We start from the raw sequence: 6,259 nt of genomic DNA on the forward strand, positions 1-6,259 counted from the left end.
CTGAACCGGGCCAAGGAGCGTTACCGAGGGCTGGGCCCTTCCAAGGACAGCAGTATCTTTGGGACAGCAGGGCCCAGTGGTCTTTCGGAGGCTGTCCTCCCTGGGACCAGTTCTTGCGGCCTCCTCCTCGGCCTGGGTGAGAGCGTCTTGCCCTCCCTGGGTCCCCAGGGAGCAGGGGAGAATGAGGCCGTGGACCCCCGGACCCCTGGGCAATGGCGGCACCAGGGGTGGTGTTGGATCCGGCCCAGTCAGCACCAGCACGGGCTCTCAACCCCCAGATGCCTCTGCAAGTCGAAGCAAGGTTCAGGTGAGGGGGGGAAGGATGCAGGCCCAGCCAAGCCCTGGGGGCGCAGAGACTTTTGCTTCAGAGTGGCTCTGCCAACAGGAAGAACAAAAGAGATGTTGAAACGCGCTCCCTTGGGGAGCCAGGACCGACCAGAAGTGGCGTCACAGTGTGGGGCGTGCGACCCTTCAGAGGGGCCGAGGCCGCAGACTCGCTTTCGGACTGACCACTCCGCCTATGCCAAAGAGAGACCTTGCCTGCCAGGGGTATTTCCATCATTTCCTCAGAGCCAGGAGGGCCTGGCAACGTGGCAGGAGGGCTGGGGCAGCTCCCTGCCCTCGAGGTCAAGGGCTGAGGGGCAGAGGATGGCCACTGATGCTTCTGGTCACTGGGTCAGGGGTCCAGAGCAAGGTCAGGCCTGACGGCATCCAATTATGGACTTTGGGGGAGTCCAGTGAAGTGAGGCCCTGTCCCCCAGGAAAGAACGACAGAGCCACACTCCAGGGCTGGTGCCGCCTCCAGACGCGCCTGGTGTGGTCGGGGTTACAAGAAACCCAGCAGGACCGGAGGCTTTCAGGCTGCCAGAGCTCCCTAATTCCGCGGCTGTTGTTGTTAAAAAGGCCTCGGTGAAAGTGAAATGAGTTTATCACCCAATCAAGGTCGTAAACACAAAACCTGCCTTTGCTCATCCTTAGCTATGAAAAGAATCTTAGTGCAGGTAAGCTCTGAGGGGAGGGTGACGTGCCTGTCCCTGTTGGCCCCAGGGCGCTGCTCAGAGCATCAGGCACAGCAGGAGGGAGGAGATAGGGGGAAGAGGGCCGACCACCGACCACAGGACTGAGACCCAGGCAAGCCCCGCCCCTCCCCAGCGTGCAATGCGCCTTCCCTCCCTTCCCGCTGGAATCACATGGCTTCCCCCGCCCCATCCTTACCAAGAGGACACCGCCCCCCCCCCCCACACCAACCCAACATCGTGGCCCTCATTACCCCAGAAGCCCACACTGTGCTGTTGACTCATGTGTCACACGGAAAGGGTCTTATTCAGACCAGCGCTTCTTTGGTGAATTACATAAACTTTGACTCCTGTGGTTTGGCAAACAAAAAGTCTTGCATTTCCTCAGTGGGCAGGTGCTGAGGACCCGCTGCAGCTGGGCGGGGTCTCCTCCCTCTTCCCATGTCGCTGCTGAAATGGACCAAATGAGGTCATGCCCACTTTCATTTTCTCTCCTGGCAGATGCCAGCCTGTGGGGAACACAGGTGAACTATGGTGGCACACGCCCCCTGACTGAGACCCCCCCCCCCCCCCCCACAACCACCCTTCCTCAGCCCAGGGAGTGGGCTACAGTGACATGCACCTCTGGGTGGATGCTTACAGGTCTGCAGCCTGAACGGGGCCTCCTGTTACAGAGCAGGCCCAGAGGCCAAAGCTGGGTCCTTCCCACAGAAGCCACTGGAAGCTCTGGACCCGGCACCAGGGCAGGAAGCCAGGGGCTGGCGCCCCCCTTCTCTCTCAGTGGAAGCCCTGTTCCATGGGGAAAACGAAAAGACGGCAACGCCTGGAGACAACGCCAGCACCAGCCCTGCACACCAGCGGTGAAGCAGGCAGAAAGCACTGCCTTTCCGGCCCCTGCAGGGCTTTGGAAAACAAGGCGTGGGCGGTGAGGGGGACAGCAAGGAACTTTTTCAGACATCATCCAAGTCGACAAACCTTAACCGTCATTGCCTGGCCACGAATCACAGGACAAACAAGTTCATGTTTTTGAAGTGGAAATGGTGAGGGTGAGAGGACACCAGGGCGGGGGGGTTCCAAGCTGACTGAGTGAGGGTCAGGGGTCAGGGAGGCCCAGACCTGGGCCCACCACGGGGCCTTCCCTCCCAGCCTCTGGCTGCAGAAGCACACAGGCTGTCCACGTGGACATGTGTTTCCAGGCCAGAGGCCCAGCCCAGTAGGGCCCTGGACGGCCCTGAAAAAGCTCCCCTGGCAGGTGGTCCGGTCCTGGGCAGGTCACAAGCTTGCCGGTCCCCAAGCAGTTTCTGTCAACTTGATACACTCACCTCCACCTGCCCAAGCCTCGTGCCCATACCGAGGCTCCCGACCCGCCCAGGGCCTGCTGCCCTGAGAGCCTGACCAGGTGGGAATCAGTGTGGACCCAGCGGGAAAAATGGGCTCCACTGGGGTGAAGGGGCACACGAAGGAGGCAGGCCCGGGAGCCAGGATCCCAGCCTACTCGGAGGGGTAGCTCGCAGGCCTTCAGCGGCCAGGCTCGCAGTTGGATCCCCAGCACCGGGAGACTGCGGCCAAGAGGGACTTGAGGAGAGAGGAGGCGGAAGGAGGCGGGACTAGGGGGCGCTGTCTCCGGGCGCGGCTCCCGCCTCTGGAGGCACCAGGCAGCGCAGCCTGGGCGCGGGGAGGGCCCCCGAGGGCTCCTGAGGAGCCCCAGGCCGCTTCGAGCGTTTGGCCAAATCGAGGCTACCCTGTTCCGGCTGGGGTGTCCTCTCGAGCCAGGCGTCCCCGCCCCCACCTCGCCTCCGCCCCCGGGCGCCCCTCATCCGGGCTCCCGCGCCCCGCGCACCCCGCGCCGGCCGGGCGGAGGGGAAAGTTGGCGAGCGCGCGGCGTCCGCGGGGGAAAGCGTTAATGGGCGGCCGGGTGGGAGCCGCGCGCTCGCTCGCCCACGTCACGCCGGTGCGGGCTCGGCTGACGACCGCGGCGCCTGGGGACGCCGGCGCGCTCCGCTCGCTCGCCAGGTGCTCCGCCTGGAGATGTCTCCATTAGTTGTCGCCCGCTCCCCGCCGGAGCGCGCGCGCCGAGCGGCCGCGCAGAGCCCTCGTGGGCGGCGGTCAGCAGCCCGGCGCCACCGCAGGTAGGCGAGGTCCCCGCGCCCGCGCCCGCCCCCGCCCCGGGGTTCCGAGACCCCTCCCCTCTGCGGGGGAGGCGGAGGCTCCGCGCGGCCGCCGAGGGGCGCGGGCGGCGGCGACGGCGGCGACTCCCCGGTGCGTCCCGGGCCGCGCGCTGGTCCCCGCGGCCCCGGCGCCCGAGCGGCGCGGGCGGGCGCGTCCCCGGCGCAGGTAGGGAGTGGGCTCAGCCGCGCAAACTTTGCTAGGATCGCTGCTGCGCTGGGGGCGCAAAGTTTGCCGCCCGCTGGTGGGGTCTCTGGAGGCCGCCGCGTCGGCCGCAAGTGGCGGAAAACGGGGGGCGGGGGGCGGCGCGGGGCGCGGAGGCCGCGCCGAGCCGGGCGCCTGCGCTGGGACATCCGGCTGCCCGCCCTCCCGGCTCGGGCGGCGCCCTGCGAGCCAGCCGCGGGGCCGCGGTGGGAAAGCCGGAGGGAGCGGGCCGGAATGCGGGGCGTTTCGGGAGGAGGATTGACCCTGCGCGCCTGCAGCTCGCGCCCTGGCTTCGCGGGGGACCCCAGAGGAGAGGCAGCGAAGGAGCGACCTGCCACCCTCGGGGTTCGCGAGTGCGGCGCACGGACACCTGGAACGCCCTGAGCCCCACACCCCGCACGGGTGTCCACGGGCAGTGGGCGGCCCGCACGCCACCAGGGCTCGGCCCTGCGCCTTAGATAAGAAGGCCCCTGCCCGGGGCTGTGAGCTCCCGCCCCTGCCCTCTGGCTCGGGTCAACTTCTCTGGGCTGGAGAGAGCCCCTCTCCCCACCCCCCACGGCTCTCGGTGCGGGGGACCGCGGTGGCCCCCGGGGCCGACTCTGGGAACCGGCCAAACCGCGGGGGCTCAGCTGGTGTCAGGGGTGAAGCCCCGCCGGGAGCGGAGGAAGGTCTGGAAGCGACCTCTGTCCCCAGAGGCTCTCCGTGGTTCCGACGGCCGACACCATCCCCGGGCAAAAGGGGGGACCTGCGGACCCCTAACATTTGGGGCTAATCGTCCTCAGACCCCCTCGCCCTGGGCTGCCCTGGAGCTCAGCAGACAGTGGGGGCACCTGACCAAATCCTAGCCGCCGCCCTGCCCGTGGGGAACCTCGTGGTTTCTGGCAGGTCCTGCCCACGGGTGTATTTAGAACCGGGGGTCCCTCGAGGGACGTGGGCTCAGTATAAGCCGCGTCTATGCAGGTACGTGTAGCTGATGGTGCCTGAGATTCTGGCACTACTGTCTGTCTGCTCTGGGAAGGAAACCCGGGGTTCCTCAGCTCAAGGCTGGGCCTTTTTGGAAAGAGCACGGGCTCGTTTTTCCTGTATTACCTAGGGGGCAAAGATGGCCCAGAAAGTACCCGGGTTCCGGCAGACAGGTTGTCAGCGGGGTGTCAGGGGTGTGCCCGCAGCTGGAGACAGACGGGCTAACGTGGCCTCCATGGGGCTGCGTGAGCGGCCCGCAAGGTCGCGCGATTCCTCCGGCAGCCCCAAGCTACCCCAAACGGGGGCGGGGCGGCCCCTCACGCAGCAGCCTGGGCTGGGCCTGGGGCAGTAAGCGGAGGATCAAGGTGCAGGGGCCTGAGAAAGTGCCGCCGGTGAGCGGGATTTCAAGATCATGGAAAGAAGGTGGCCCGCGAGAACCGGGCGGGCGGGAACTGGGAGTGTCTATTTACGCACTCAGGCTGGAAAGGAAAACCGGAGAATGTAACAGCGATGGTCACGGCAGCCCCTGAAACCTCTCCCCCAGAGGTCCCCACGGACCGGCTGTGCCCACCCGGCTCCGAGGGTGAGCACGTCTACTCAGGTGAATGGGGGCGCGTTCAGGGGCGCTGTTCCCCGCGAGCTGCGGCCCGAGTCTCCGGGGAAGGAAACGGAAGGGAATGCAGGCCTGGGCGAGGCACGCGTGGCGAGCGGTAGCCCCGAGGCGCTGGCCGCTGGGACCTGGGCGGTGGCTTCCTCCCCGGCGCTGAGCGCTCACAATCGCCGGGGCCGGGGCCACGGCCACGGGAATGGAGTGAGGAAAGGATGCTGAATGCCGTCCTCCTGTGGAGATTGCTGCTCCCTGAGCCCTCAGCCACCCTGGGCTCCTGCGCCTTCCTGCCCCCGGCCTCATTACTGGGGGAGAGTGAGTTGTTTGTAAACAAATAATGGGAAGTAGGAGGGTGTTCCGTAAATGCCTCAGCAGAAGCCAGAAAACTGGAAGGAGATGGGAGGAGGGGGAATGGGGGAGGGGAGGAGCAGAGATGGAAGAGGGGGAGAGACGGAGAGATTCATTTCTGCCCAGAAGCCCCGGTGGCTAGTTTCTTATTATTTACAGGAAGGTGATATTAGCAATTCAGGTGAGAAAGAAAGAAACACGGTCGCCACGAAATCAACACAGAACTCCAAAACAATTACTAATGTCATTTGACTCGTGCTCTTTATATATCTCTCCCGGCTACAGACGCTAAGCTGTCTTAATAATTTGCATGGAGCGTCTATTCATTATTTCCGATGATTTTCCTTGCAAGCAGCTCGGACGTGGCCGGCTGCGGTCCAACAGGATCGGAGAACTCGCACTTTCATCTGTAAATTAAAGCAATTACGCAGCAGATATTATATGATGCGCACTGTGGTCTCCAGATACTCATCAATCACCTTCAACCGAGCTGTCAGAGCGGGCAGATTTCGTTTCTGGGAGGCAGGCTTGCAGCTGGGGAGAGGGCCGAGAACGTAGTCATTAATTAGAGGGTGACCCCGGGGCGATTCACAGGTCTGAACCCAGGAATCTTTCCCAGCAAGTCTGCACAGCGCCGCCGTGCACGGCTCCCTTCCGGCGACCACGGGAGGCCAGGCCGGGCGGGAGAAGCAGGGGCGAGCCCTGCCCCCGGAGGGTGGCGGCGCAAGAGGCGGGCCGGGGTTCCGGGTGGCGTCCCCTTACCGCCTGTGCGCTGGCCGCCACTCGGGCAAGGGCCCAGGGCCGGGACTGGCTGGGCAAGTGCTGGGGTGGGCGTTCGACCGCTCCCCAGACCGCTCCCTGTGCCCTGGGCAGGGAAGGGCGCCCCTCCCCCGTACCTAGGCCCGAAGGTCGCCGGGCGGAGCGAGCGCAGGCCCCGGAGCCGAGTCGGGAAAGC

This window comes from Lipotes vexillifer, unplaced genomic scaffold (genome assembly GCF_000442215.2).
Source record: "Lipotes vexillifer unplaced genomic scaffold, Lipotes_vexillifer_v1.1 scaffold1063, whole genome shotgun sequence".
Lineage (NCBI taxonomy): Eukaryota > Metazoa > Chordata > Mammalia > Artiodactyla > Lipotidae > Lipotes > Lipotes vexillifer.